The 15,760-nt window shown below is 41.4% G+C and overlaps 1 protein-coding gene across 1 annotated transcript in view; it reads left to right on the top strand.

The window, feature by feature from the left end:
- Window positions 1–11,328: 11,328 nt before the first annotated feature.
- TANK (TRAF family member associated NFKB activator) overlaps window positions 11,329–15,760 on the top strand; it is a 149,087-nt gene continuing 144,655 nt past the window's right edge. The window contains exon 1 of the mRNA XM_077447592.1: window positions 11,329–11,455. The gene's annotated coding sequence lies outside the window, so the exon portion shown is untranslated. The remainder of the gene's footprint in view (window positions 11,456–15,760) is intronic.

The raw sequence follows: 15,760 nt of genomic DNA, 5'->3' as shown, positions 1-15,760 counted from the left end.
TCTCCATGGAAGTGTGCCAGTCAGGAAGGACTGGAGAAGTGTGACAGTCAGAAGGACTGGGGAAGCAAGTAGCCAGGTGGGCTGGTATCTTCTGTAGAAGGAGATGCTGTTCACCCCATATTGTACTACGTTATCCACAAAGAGGCAGGGTGTTCCCAGCCTGTAATGAGCAGTTGCTAAATTATCACTAAAGACTGTTAGTTCCCCTGGAGTGATCAACAGGAGCTGTACACGTGAACCAAGTTTGTGCAGGAGGAAGGAAGAAGAGGACTTTATGTAAACATGGAGGAAGTTGTCCCCTTTGTTCATAGTTCTGGACATTTTTCAACTTAGGCATTCCATAATTCCCTACCCCATCCAACTTATCAACCCCTAATAAAACATAAAAAAAAAAAACAAGCCTAGGACTGTTTTCTGTGTTGGAATGCACAAAGGAATTGCTGTGTGCCTGGCCATGTACCAGTGGGGAATCTTAACTCAGCAGCTCCTTTGTGGGTTGTGCTACATTAGTAAATCAGGACTAGTGCATGGTGGCTGCCGGTGTTCTGACTAGAAAGGTGCCCCCATCGGATAGTGTCTACCCATACTGCGAAGACGCAGCGCTTGCGCATTACGGAGGACAAGGAGACGCCACAATTCTCCGAAGTTGAACAACTGACCATCAGTTGTACATGGCACCTGCGCACTTAATAGTCACCGCTTTGTAACAGGGTTGCTCGCCACGCTTCGGGCGCGGCCTCACTTCGCCCGCCACGCTTCAGGCATGGCCTCGCTTTGCTTGGCATATTTTTATTCTAACTCTATGTCCACTTGGATGGTGGGGCTTGAACATGAACTCAGTGCGCAGGCGCCGCCTAGAGCTGACAATCAGCTATTCATCTTCAGAGACTTTTGGCGTCTTCATTGTCCTCCGTACTGCGCAAGAGCAGTATAGTACGGACACTATCCGATGGGGGACAGTATTCGACAAGACACCGGGTGAGGGGTGGTCATACCAGTAAAGTTGATGTGATCTCTCTTTCCTTTAGTATCACTATGTAGGTATGTAGTATGGCAAGGATGTCCTTGTGAGATGATAGCAAATGCATGAGTGTTCGAGTTCACAAAGTCCATGTTGCCCTAGGATCGCCTCCCTTTGGGATGGGCCCAGACTACTCCCTGGGAACAAGGGCAACCTAAAACAATGTGACCCTGTTAAACTTCCAGGGGGAAATGTGTCTGAGCTCTGAATTCAATTTCCTGTTTTATGAAGTACTCTGTGGCTTTAAAAGATGAAATGACTTCCTACATTCTGAATAATTACACGCTGATAAAATATAGTGGTAAATAGGGTTAAAGGTGCAATTTTCCTTCAAGTCTTCTATTACAAATATTTTTAATTTTCCCCATTTTTCAGTGATTAGTGAATGACACAAATTAGGATGATATAGGAGAGAAGGCAGAAGAAAATCTGTTGTAGCCAGCAGTAAATGGTAGCAAAACAGGTGTGTTTTGCCTTTGAAAACCCATTCAAGCATATGAAGATGGCACAGCAGCTGGTAAATGTAAAGGTTGAAATGATGCCAAGCACTGTTTTTTATACTTTAATTATGCAAAATGACAGATTCATTGATCGGACTGATCTAGCATTTTATGGGTATGAGTTCTATTCCTCTCCCTCCATCACACGTAACATTTTTCTTTGGATCAATGTAAAAGTTGGTTTGCTGAACAGTGAAGCACTCAAAGCCCTGTATAATAAAACATAAATTAAAGTATATGTAAATTCAATCAGTAAAAAAAATCACAAAAAAAAAAACACAAAATCATTCTCATATGATTTTTAAATTGTAAATATCATTTTAAAAACTCATTTTCAATGTGTTTAAATCTGTAGCCTTCATTAAAATAATACATTGTGATCCTGTGATGAATGGTTTAAGCACTTCCTGTTATCAGATGACAACACTCTGTCCCTGTCTGACAATTGAGCTCCTGTGTTGTCACCCTGTTACATGGGCTTTTAATGGCCCCAAGCCTCTCTTCTAGTAAAGGCCCTCTCCAGGCAGGAGGCCTAGGAGGCACAGATTTCCAATGCAGCCACCTTCCCAGGCAACGCTTGGAAGAACAAAGACCATTCCCCAACCCCACCCTGGTGGTTGACCAGAGAGAAATAAACATTCATAACCCAATACTATTGCAACTTCTTGCTCTGTCCGCTAGGAGCACTACTGTGCAACAGGTAGGAGTAAACAATAGTTTAAGGGGAAACGGACTGATAGTAGAACTAAAACAATTCAAGCTCTGGCTGACTACGGACTAGAAACAACACTAAATGCAAACTAGTGCAGCACTACCCCTGCAGGAGTTGCTGATGCTTGGGTCTCCACTGCTGCAAAGCCAGTCACTTAGCATTTCCTTCATTCGCTCAGACAAAGAAATCATTCTTTGGCTTGTTTTTGTTATTTTATTAGGGATGTTAACTTGGATGGGGTAGGGAACTATGGGATGCCCAACTCGAAAAAATGTCTAGAACTCAGAACAAAGGGACATCTTCCTCCCTATTTACACAGATCTTCCTCTTCCTTCCTCCAGCACAAACGTGGTTCCTTTGTACAGCACCTGCTGCTCACTCCTGGTGGAACTAGCGGTATATTGCTAATTCGAGAAAAGGCCCATTACAGGAAGGAAATCTCAGTCCCTTGACAAAAGTAGCACCAATGGAGTGTACAGCAAACCATCTCTCCTTCTACTTCCCTGTGGTTATTGACTCCTGCTCCACTTGCCTGCAGAATGCTAGCCCACCTGGCTGCCACCAGCCACACCTGGCCGCTTTTCATACCAGTCCTCCCAACTGACTCCCTGCACCAGTCCTGCCTGACTGACACACACACATGGGATTTCCCAGAGCAAGGTTAGATGGCACATTGTTGTCTTCTAGAGAGCACTGTTACAGCTTATAGTCTCTCCCCTTGTCTTGCCCCTGCACCGTGCTGTTATGTTCACTGTCTCTGCTTTCTCCTTCCCGCTGCCTCTCCGGCATGAATCTCTCCAACTGTATCCTGTAGTAGGATTCTTCTAGTCAGCTCCTGAGTTTCCATCCCAAGGTAAAATCCCTCCCTGGCAGGGGTCCCTCAAGGGCCACTGACAGCCGCTCCTCAGCACTGCTTCTACATCTTCCACCCGACTCTCCTGCTGGCATGGCCCATATCTATTTATGGGTTATCCCAGTTCCCTGCCAGGCCCACTCCTGGGGATTGGCTGAGAGACCATAAATATTTAGGGCAGCTCCTCCTCACCTCCACCCATTAGTTCTAGAACGTTCTCCAACTTTCCAGATACCAGGGGGGAGCACCAGAGAGCTGCCAGGATGAATCACCCAGCCCTGGCCTCTAATAACCCAGATTCAGTGACTCAGGTATATCCCAGAGCCAGAAAAATGTTTTTACCTATTCTCACCTCTAGTAGCACACACTAGAGCAGTGATTCTCAAACTGGGGGTTAGGACACCCTTGGGAGTCGAATGACAATTTGCCAGGGGTCACCAAATCCTGGGCTGTTCCTGAAGCCAGCACCGCTCTCACAGACTTTTCACTGCCGCCCAGCTAGGCTGTTCCTGGAGCCCATGGCCCCCCACCCAGCCTCTTCGCAGCCGCCCATTCAGTTTACGGCATGGCTGGGGGTCAGAGACTAGAAGTCAGCTCACTGGTGAAGAATGTGAAGTGGGAGGGGCTGAAGGAGACCCTATCTTCTGATTTCGGCATAGGTGTCACTGCTGCGAGATGCCACAAAGTCGGAGACACAGTGAAGCCAGAGACACAGTGAGTACCTCTACCTGTGATTATAGTTGCCATTAAAAGTCCCCACTACAGTTCTCAGATCAGCAGATGAATTTGATCAAGAGCACCTAAGTTGAATGATCAGAACTCCCCCCAGCACTGCAACTCATCCCAACTCCCTGCCAGCACTGCCACTCATCCCAACTCCCCCCCCCCCCCCAGCACTGCCACTCATCTCAATTCTCCACCAGCACTGCCACTCATCCCAACTCCCCCCCAGCACTGCAACTCATCACAACTCCCCTCACCCCCCACCAATGAGTAAGAGAAGGATTAAACATAAAAAGTACATGGAAGGGAGCGGAAAAGTGTGGGAGGAACAAAGAAAAAGGGAGAGAAAGAATAAGAGAAAGAACAAGAAAGAGGGCTTGAGAGAGAGATGGGGGGGGGGGGGGGGGAGAAATTAGGATAGTGAGAGATAAAAGGGAAAGTAAGGAGAACAAAGAGAAATAGTAATACATCCGAAAATGTACCATAAGGGATTGTAACACTGTACGAGTGGAACGGAATCAGGGAGCACTAAATATCCGTGGGTTAGGGGCACACATTACTTGTCTTGCCTTGGATGCTGACAACCCACTCTACGAAAATAATTTTACTGTTAGGGGTCCCCACAACTTGGGAAATTTTATCCAGGGGTCACGGCACCAGTAAGGTTGAGAAACACTGCACTACCGGGTGCTACACTAAGGACACTCTTGCTTAGGACATAAAAGAAAAATAAAAAAATTAGAATTATTTATCATATACAGTGCGTTAGCAAACAAAATGTCATTCAGTTGGGGATTACATGAACTTTAAAGGGCCACTCTATGCAAACAAACTATACTACTACCTTGATGACCTCACACCTGAGATCTATCCATCCTCTATCAGTCTCCATCAGAGGCCTGTGTTGCAGGGTGCCAACTAGCGGAAGACTTTTGTCACCCTAAGAGGAAGTTATTGAACTGAAGGACCTTCATAGCAAAATCACAAAGTATTATTTTAATGAAATCTGCAAAATTTAAATATTAAAGTTACATTTTAAATTACATTAGCATGCAGCCAATTAACACTTTTATTTTCTTAATTAACACATGTGCTTTTCTTGAGCATATATAAGTACCTGCTGTGCAATACAGTCTACAATCTGATAAATTAAAATGATATTAAAGGCTAACCTTTTTTTTAAATAAAATAAAAAAGGTTATATTTACCTGCTCTGTGCAACACTGTTGCACTGAGTGGTTCCTTAACTCCCTGCTGGCACTGCCACTCTGGGTGCCTCCTTAGGAAGTCGGGTGCTTCCATAGACACACACGTCCCTGTTCCTTCCTCACAAGAGTTTGACTGACAGTGGGGGGAGTCTCTGGCTCCCCCTGCACTGAGTGTCTCCTGTGAAATCAGGAATTGGGGGGATTTTAATGAAGTCTTGGATAGGTCCCTCAATAGATTCCCATCAGTAAAGGGCCCAGTGGCTGGGGAGGAGAGTAGATTGGCTCGTTTCTTGCATGAAGCTTATGGAGGCCCCAATTACCCTTGAAGAGATGCGTGGTGCTGTGGCTGGGATGTCGAATTTAAATTCACCAGGCCCTAATGGGTTACCAATTGAAATATATAAATGATATGGTGAGATTTTACTACCAGAATTGTTGAAGACATTGAATCAGGCTCTATCTGTTGGGATTTTGCTTCCCTCGATGTCGGAAGCTAATATAGTGGTTATCCCTAAGGAAGGAAAGGATCCCATGGACCCCTCCTCATACCGCCCGATTTTGCTACTATGCACGGACGTAAAAATCCTGGCAAAAATACTGGCAGCACGTCTAAACAGATGTATCCATAAGCTCATTCATTCTGACCAGTCGGGATTTATTCCGAATAGGTCTACTAGTATTAATACACGAAGAACTTATTTGAATATCCAGATTCCAGTGGATAATAGTGGCTACAGGGCCATTGTGGCCCTGGATGCAGCTAAGGCGTTTGATAGTCTTGAGTGGGATTATCTGTTTGAAGTGCTTGCAAGATTTAGGTTTAGTCCAAAGTTCATTAATTGGGTAAAATTACTTTATACCAACCCAAGAGTGAAAATGAAAATGAACAATGAGTATTCTGTAGTGTTCCAATTAGAATGTGGAACGAGGCAGGGGTGTCCCCTGTCTCTACTTTTTGCTCTTGCAATAGAGCCGTTGGCAATAGCAACTAGAGCTAACTCGGATATACAAGGATTTAGGAGGGGAATAGAGGAGGATATCATAGCACTGTTTGCCGACGATGTTTTGTTTTTCCTAGGAGATGTCCAAACCTCGTTAAAAGCCGTGATAAGACTGGTTGGAAAATTCGGTCAAACGTCAGGATTGGTCATCAACTGGGATAAATCGTCATTACTTCCATTAGATACCTGAGCTAGTGATATACCATACGATATTCTCAACCTAAAGGTGGTAGAAAAATTGAAATATTTGGGGGTCTGGATAGCGAGGGATGTAAACCTGTATCTTAGGGACAATTTAGCCCCTCTCTTACTAAAGTTGATACGTAAGGCAGACATTTGGGGCCACCTCCCCCTATCGGTGGCAGGATGCTGTAACCTTGTCAAGATGATGTGGCTGCCCCAAATCTTATATCTCCTCCACAATGCCCCACTATGGATAGGCCTGAAGTGGTTTAAGAGAATAGAATCTCTATTTAGAGATTTAATCTGGAGAAGAGGCCAGTCCAGGATTTGCTTGCAGACATTACAGCTACCGTTGGAGGAGGGGGGGGGGGGGTGGCAGTTCCACATCCTAGACTATATTACTTAGCGTCCCAGCTACAGCACCTAGCAGGAGGAGGAGTATTAAATGGGGGTAACTCCAGTGGTAGGCTGATGATGACAGGATGTCCCCATAGTACACTCATTGAGGGCCTAGAGGCAAATTCATTTGCCATACGCTTTCCAATGATAAACCAAATTGTTAAACTCTGGCATACAACGAAGGCCATTTTAGGATATCAGGGGACATCAGAACTAGCTCCTCTATGGAGCAATAGGAACTTAGTTGAACTAGCCAAAATTGAAAGATCTAGTTGGGAGAACCAAGGGATTAATCGCCTGCGTCAATTATTCGCAGGTAATGTTATCAAATCATTTGCTAATTTGAAACAGGAATTTCATTTGTCTAATAGTTTGTTTTATAAATATCTCCAGGTCAGGCATGCAGGCCAGACTCAATTTGGATCTCAAACAATAGAGTGGACCCAAATCCCTGTTTTGACACAAATACTGTCTACAGGGTTGATTAAGGGAGTAATTTCTTGACTATATGCCAGGCTTGGGGATAGAATGATAGATCGGGGAGGCCCGATCAAGAACAAGAAGAAATGGGAGTGTGATGTGGGGCCCTTGTCTATGATGGAATGGGATCAGGTTCTCAAACTGGGAATGCTTGTCTCTATTGCCTACTCCCAGAGAGTATTGCATCTTTATTTTATTTATAGAGTATATTACACCCCTAAGAGAATGTGTAGACTGGGATGGTGGGACAATGACCAGTGTCCTAGATGTGGGTCACCTGGAAATTTTATCCATATGCTTTGGAGGTGCCCAAAGTTATTTAGATACTGGACAAACATTATAGATGAGATCAATAAAACTTCTAAGATAGTATTAGAAACGACGGTCAAGTCTTGCCTCCTGGGCTTGTTCGAGGGGTGTAATATCTCGAGAGATACTCTTGAACCTGTTTTAAGATGTCTATTCCAAGCAAGAAAGTTAATTGCCCAACAATGGCATCTTCCCACGCTATTTGAGACTTGGTTGGCGAATATAAAATCAACAATTGGTAACGAGAGGGTGTTTTTTATTAGACAGGGCAATAACAATAAGTTTACAAGAATGTGGGGACCTTGGTTGGGGAAACTGGGACTCCCCTGTTAGGTTGAGACAAGGCATTAGTATTAATTATAAATATTAAACTTACCTTTTCTATTTGAAATTCATTTGAAATCTTTTTTCTCCCCTTTTTTTTTTCCTCTCTTCTTCTTTTTTTCTTCTTTTCTAGCTATTTCCTCTCGCTTTCCCCCACAAGTTTATTAATAACATGTGAATAAATACAGAGGAGCGGGGGGAAAGAGGAGAGGAAAACGAGGCATAAACTAGGTGCACAATAACACAATGTTGAGATAGTGGGGGGGAGGGGGACATGAGATGGAGGGGGGGTTGGAAAAATAGGGTAAGGGGTGAAGGAAGGTAATATTAATGTGTGCAATGCATTGAATAGCAGTTTATAGATTCACTTCGATAATACCAAGGGAATTGTTCGAGTTGATGTCTTTATTTTCCTTTCCTCTTTTGTAAAAATGTTTAAAAAAAAAAACAGGAATTGGGGGGATTGGTGCTGGAGACAGAGATAGCACCGGAGTAGTGAAATAGAGCCGGGTAAGCATTTTAGGGATGGGGAGGTAGGACAGTTTAATTTCAGTCATTTTTTTCATCTTTCCATCTATTAAATCTCCTGCCCTTGTTGTTTTAACTTTGGATATTAAAACTTTTTTTTCTGCTATTAAATACCTTATACAGCCCACTTCCTGTTTCTTGTCTGGTCATTAGCCTAGGCTTATGACATCATGCACAACTCTCTCTTTCACTCTTGTGAGATTTTTCCAGGAAGGGAGGGGGGGGATGAGTCATAAGAGGGCCAAAGAGAGCTGGAGATGTGCCTCTGTATGTTTTTGTAAAACCAGGGAGTGAACAGGCAGCAGCTTCAGCTGCCCACAGTTAAAATGGATGCAGCCAGAGTCAATGGAGGGAGATTTCTGCAGCATATTTGGCAAATACAGAATCACAGTATATATAATATAATATGCAAAGTGGTTGGAGGGAAGCTTCAGAATGGCAAAGATGTTTTTTATTACAAATTATGTGAGCAGACTGCAGTTCCCTTTTAAGTTGTCTTGTGCTGACCCCCTCCCTCGTTCACCCAACCAACACCCCCCCCCCCCTTCATATTGCATAACAGAATTTTTATTTTCCAGACCAAAGCTTGTCTATAACCAGCTGAAGAAAAGTAGCAACCGCATTCCAGAACAAAATACCTGCATGTATAGATTGCAGTTAGATACTCGGGGAAATGTGTTTTGGCTTTCTAAGGCTAAATCCCTTGAATTTAAGTTTATTCCGAATTATTTGTCCATATATTCAACTTAGGGATTTGGTGCCATATTTAAGTTGAGGTGTCCACGACCCTAATGTACAGGGGACATTTTACAATCTTTCCTGAATGATTTAACTTGACATATAGTAACCGACGTTTAAAAAAAGTCAGTTTTGCTGTGTTCGCATGAAGCATTTTGCTGCGTTTGCGTCTAGAAGCATTTTTTTTTTTTTACAAATAGTCAAAAATTAAAAACTCCTGTAAACGAAACACGGCTAAATGCGAGTTACTGCGTTTACAAAATGTTACAGGTGTTTGAAGTTCCAAATGCCTCTGAACATCCGCCCTGAACGCATTTTTTTGCTTTCCAACAAATGCTTGTAAACTCAACTGCCTAGAAACGACTATAAATGACCTGTGTACATGGACAGATAAGATAACATAGCTGAGAGTTCAGGAGCAGCTGAAAAAACACCCAACTGCTCCTAAAAGTCAGTTTAGCAGCAGCAGTGTACATGAGGCATAAGGAAATGTATGCCCTGTACATAAGATCGGACATTCCGACAACCAAATCCGTCTGATTTTTTTGGACAGATTTTTGGCCCAAATTTGACTTGCATACACACAGTCGCACAAAGTTGTCGGAAAATCCGATCGTTCAGAACGAGGTGCCATGAACCACGTACGACTGGACTATAAAGAGGGCAGTAGCCAATAGCTTTTGTCTGGTAATTTATTCTGAGCATGCATGGTACTTTGTCCGTCGGAATTGTCTGCACACGATCGGAATTTAAACGATCGGATTTTGTTGTAGGAAAATTTGAGATCCTGCTCTCAAACTTTGTGTGTCAGAAATTCCGACGGAAAAAGTCAGATGGAGCCCACACACAATCAGATTTTCTGACAACATGATCCGATCGCACATTTTCCGTCCCAAAGTCCGACCGTGTGTACAGGGCAATAGGCCTCTTTCAAGCGGACAGACCATTCAGATCCACCTGCCAGTTTTTTAGGCGGACCTGAGCGGGTGCTCCATAGACCACTATGGAGCGACGAATGTCAGCGGTGACATGTCCGCTCCGATCCAAAAACTTGTGATGGAGGAAAACCCTATATTTCCATCCGTCTGCGGATGGATTCTACGGTCCGTCTTCATCCAATCCCCCATAGAGGAGAGCGGCGCTCTGACAGGTCAGTCCCTGCACAGTCTGCAGAGACAGACCTGTCAGCTGCCTGCTCAGCAGGGATCGACGGAGCGATCCCCTGCTGAGCAAAGCGGAGCCCATGCATGGACACGTCTGTGACAAAGGGCCCTTAGGTTGTATAAAATGGGCTCATGCTAAAAGAATGGAATACCTGACAGCCTCCCTTAATGACACTCTTGACAAGCACAATAGAATATGGGAGCCTTGGGTCCTACTGGAGACTACCCCAGCTTTATGACCCGCAATTCTCTCCCCACGGAGACTAACGATGTCTGAGGGGGATACCTTGGCAGCGGTGCTGGACCCCTGGGGCGGGCGGTTGTCCTAACCTTCTACCACTCTATTTCTTATCTTACTTTCCCTTTCCTGACTTAGCTTTTCTCATCTCCACTGATCCTACTTCTACTTTTATTTTTTTTTGTTTTTTATTTTTTTTTATTTTTTTATTTTACTTTCCTTCATACCCATTTGTTAAAGAGTTCTTGTACAGGATGTACACTATTACAGCCACTTTACTATATGGTAGCTGAGCCTGCCGTCAGGTGCTGCAAGCTTCATGAGTAGGCAATAAGCCTTACCCTTGGCTGCAATGTTTGTTGCATTAGAAATCTGATGTTATGATCATTACTGTACCATGTATTTTCCTGTGCTCCATTTTGGAGATGCTATATTTTCTTTTTTTGTTCTCTTATTTTTGTCCTTCTTTCTTGAAAATCAATAAAACGGTCAGTTTTCAAAATAAAATGGGCTCATGCTATAAGAACATTCCAATGCTTAGCTGAATTCTTTTATAAAGACTCATAGATTTTGCTGCAGTTGCTGGAAAGTCACTGGTTAAAACATTTGTAATAACAGCACACCTATAAAATTTGCAATTTTACAGAAAGAGGAAGTGTTAGAAACAATTACTACAAGGAACGGCATTTGAATTTTAAGCTCATTAGTGACATTTAGACAATTAGTTTTCTTTTTTGTACACGAACGTTTGCTGATCTATATTTATAAAGCATATACAATTTTTAGAACATTAACAAAAATGTGGTTTTCTAAGAAAGAAAAGTGCGTTATCTAAGAACAGTCCACTCTTACAGAGCAGTTTGGATTAAGAGATACTGAAAGCAATTGGTTGACAACAAATAAGGAAGCTAAGCTAGGGGATTCCCCCTGGAAGTTCCCACACTAGAGCTGCAATTACCATCTGCACAGGCCAGTCTGATTTCTGAAACTTCATACTCAAGACCTGTCGAACCAGCTACAATCTCTTATTTTGTACATTATTATCCTGTAAAGCACAGTAATCCGGGGCACTAAGGTAACTCATTTTGCTTTTTTAAGAGCATGCTGTTTTAAACTTTATTAGTAAAACTGCTAGTAAGAATCGGTGTGTACTTAGGCATTAGAGTGCTGTAGTAAGTTAAATATTTGAACTTTTTGGCCTGGTGAGTAAAGAATTAATTATTTTGAATGTGCCTGTACTGCCAATCAGATCCTGCATGTTTTTTTTGTAGATATATACTGAGACTGAAACTGGAAATGACTCACTGGTTACAATGTTTAAAATATATTGCTGAAAATAGATTTAAAAGTACAGAAAATATGTTTTGCTACTATAATAATAATAATAATATAATATTATTATACTTTGTATGTTGTCAACTATTTTCTAAATCTCTTTTTTATATTTTTAAGTAAAGTAAACATTATGATCTGTAGGAAACTGATTTTTGACACTACAACTTTCACTACCACTCAGTGACATTTAATAAAATGTATGTATGTATGTATATATATATAATTTTTTTTATATATAAATATATTTGTTATTACTAGTATTACTAAATACAAAATGCTACATCAACACAGAGGCATTTCAAATGTTTCCATTCATAACATTGTCTGATGTTTATAGTAGTAATAGCAAAGGATTTCCCAAATACCATGCTCCCTAAACTAAATTGAAATGTCATGATGCCTTTATATGGTATTTGTATTGTTAGTTCCTACATTGTATGAATTCAACTTTTTAAAAAGTTGATAAGTCTGAAACACAAGTTAAATCATTGTAGCTGTGTTGTAAAGAAAAAAAGCCTCAGAAAATGTATGGCCTATAGTTTTGTTATTTTTATAAATCATGTAGAGGATGTGTGTATTAACCTTTTCCCATTTAAATGTTTAAGTGTAATAAAATAATTCTCTTTACCAGTAATTCAAAATTAAATCAATAAAATATATACAGTATATATTTCACTCAATGAGCTGCTAAGGCCAAATTTGCTTGAAAAAACTATCTGTTTTTTTTTGTTTTGTTTTTTTACCGTAGAGGGTACATTTTATGGCTGGGAGGTGTAATTAGGAAAGATATTAAGTTTTTTTTATAATGTTGTTTGTGGGGGGGGGGGGACAGCCATTTTTTTTGCTCAAGAACAGGTCCATGATTAATAAAGGCGCTTCTGTAGTCCTCTAGAGCCTGGATTTAAAGCTCCCTGATAACCACAGAAATAGAAATTCTTTATTTAGTTCATCCCTACCCAATGTGGCTTATTCAGTAGCCCATATCAATCAAATTACAGAATTTGGATCTCATGAAGATGAATTTCAACAGGTGTAACCAAGCGTGCGTACGTTTATGAGTGTTTTCTGCGTGACCCTTTTCCAAAAATTCACCGAACCACATGCATTAGCAGATGGAGGTGTCATTACAATGAACAGCGCCGCCGCACATCTTCTGTGCGTGTCAGAAAAGCAGCTAATGCTGTATATATGCATAGATATTTATCTTATACACAAAGCAAAAGCATGTATATGGCATTATTTTACATGCATTGTTTGCTCAACAGAGGAAAAAAAAAATAAAAAATCTGGGTAGAATTTTGCTGGCATAAGCTGTAATCAACAAATTCCGGTTTGCCACAAAAAATATTTTGCTTGGGAAATTTCAGTTTAAGATGAAAACAGGATATGCCCTGTAATGCTTGTAAGTGGATTTCAAGAAAGCTATGTCAGGATTACTTACACTTGAGTTGAATGATATTTCTTTTTCAGAGCAAGCTAAATTTCAAGTTGGATTTATACAAATTGCAGTGTATTTGGTGCATGCTAAATGCTCTTGAGTTGAGATGCATTGACATTTTTTAAACCACTTGCCTACTGGGCACTTTCACTCCGTTCCTGTCCAGGCCAATTTTAAGCTTTCAGGGCTGTTGAATTTTGAATGATAATTGCGCGGTTGTGCAAACAAAATATTTCTAATTTTTTTAAGACTGATAAAGCTTTATTTTGGTGGTATTTAATTGCCACTGGGTTTTATATTTTTGCTAAACAAATGGGAAAAAAAACAGAACATTTTGAAAAAAAAATATTTTTTTACATTTCTGTTATAAAATTTTGTAAATAAGTAATTTTTCCCCTTCACTGATTTGCGCTGATGAGGCTGCACTGATTGGAAGCACTGATGGGCACTGTTGGGACTGCACTGATTATCAGTGTAGATGTCTCCTTTCACACTGGCCGGTTACCGGCTCTCCTCTCCTCATGCTCTGTCGGTGTGAAAAGAGGATTCACAATAACTGACAAATCCTGTTTACACTGTGATCAGCTGTGATTGGACACATCTGGTCACATGGTAAAGAGTCACTATGATTGGCTTTTTACCCCGATCACAGAGTGATCCCGATGCAGGCCACAGGGGAAGATGTCAATAGATGCCCTCCTGGAAATCTGTGGCCATAGTCGTCATTCAGGGTTAAAATGCTGTGTTGATGATTTTTTAACATCAGAAGCCACAATACTTTATTTTTCAAAAGAAAAGTGCAATGCTCAGACAAATTCCCCATGGAGGTGGACTGATGATGCTCCTGCTCAGAGTGTCTTCCCAACACTAATGGAACAATGAGGTATAAGGTGAAAAACCAGCAACTCACCCTTCAAAAAAAGTCACTTTATTACATCGAGTGGAGTGTACAATGTACAGTGGCTTAAGTGTCTTGGCAATAAGCCTTAATCATAGCCAGCAATGGCTATGATTAAGGCCTACTGCTGAAACGCGTAAGTCACTGTACTCTGTAAACTCCACCTGACCTTTTTGAAGGACTAGTTGTCAGCTCTTCACCTTATACCTCCACAATTACTTTCTTCCTTAAAGGGAAAAGCTGGCCATACATTAAAAAATGTTCTTATTCAAATTCCTTTAGATTTACCTTCAACTATGTAGTGCTAGGGCCTGCCTGATTGCATACAAGTTGAACGTGTTTAGGTTTGAACTCATAACATATGGTTTAGTAACGCTAAAGGAAAATTGTACAAGAAAATTGTATGGCCAGCCTATGTGCACTTTGAGACACAGTGCACTTATGGTTTTTGACCTGACCTAACCCACCTTCCCACTCCACAGATCCATACTTGCAGTACCTTGATTCAGTGACCACAAGTCCCACTCTCCTGACTGCTCATTACAGATCCATACATTGTTATGGGTCCATGTCACTCCGTCTTTGGTACACAACCCTTAGAAGTCTATGGGGCTGTAGTCCACAGGTGTGTCCAGGAGAGTGAGATCTGTGGCACTGGACCTAAACAAACAAGACTAAAGGTAAGTATGTTTCTCTGGTGGGGTTAGGTCAGGGCAAAGATGCAAAAAAGATAAGCACACTTTGTAATGTATTTCAATAGAAGCAGTTCACACCAGTGCATTCACTAATGTGGGCTGCCCTGTACTAAAAAAAAAACTAAAAACTAAAATAAAAGAATAACAAATAAGCTTTAGCTTGTTGCACCACAATCTGTATAAATGCAGGAGTCAAAAAGAGTCAGTTACATTTTTCTTTACAAATTGTTTTCTTTTAAAAAAGAAATGTAAACAGTATTGCAGTACATGTTAAATCACAATGCAGCATGAAAACGCATGTCAACGCATGTACATCTACGTACACTCAAAGCACAGGAGTGTATAGGAGCCTATAGGCAGAGAATTCTGAAGCCATTTTTTTTTTCTTGAGAAAGGTCTAGGAAATGGAAAATTTCAGTGAAAAACACTAAAGTGAATTTTAGGGCAAACATACACAATAAACTACCCACATTTTTGGTAAAATATAACAGACAAGGTTGCACCAAGTAAATAGACACCCAACATGTCAAACCCTAAATTTGTGTGTGTCCGTAAAATGGTGACATACTTGAGTGTTACGGAGGAGGTCTTGTGCTAGAACTATTGGCCTCACCCTGGCGTGCATGGTGATATGTAACATGTATATCACAATCAATGTTTTCACGTGTAGGCACCCCAGATGTGTAAGTTTACATCGTACGTGTTTATATGTAGGGGTGGGTGGCCACGAAATGTTTTTGGGGGGGATTTTATGTTCTTGGGTGTAACTTCCATTTTTTTGCACAAAAAACTGCCACATGCTGGCCACCCACAGTACAATTACGTCATTAACCACTTTCAGACCGGACCATTTTGCTGGCTTAAGACCAGACCACTTTTTGCGATTCGGTACTGCGTCGCTTTAACTGACAATTGCGCGGTCGTGCGACGTGGCTCCCAAACAAAATTGACATCCTTTTTTTTCCCACAAATAGAGCTTTGTTTTGGTGATATTTGATCACCCCTGCGGTTTTT

Source organism: Lithobates pipiens, unplaced genomic scaffold, assembly GCF_037356315.1.
Source record: "Lithobates pipiens isolate NorthernLeopardFrog02 unplaced genomic scaffold, aLitPip1_a1.2 Scaffold_22, whole genome shotgun sequence".
Classification (NCBI taxonomy): domain Eukaryota; kingdom Metazoa; phylum Chordata; class Amphibia; order Anura; family Ranidae; genus Lithobates; species Lithobates pipiens.
The sequence above is the reverse complement of the archived record's forward strand: the minus strand, read 5'-3'. Positions and strand labels throughout refer to the sequence as shown.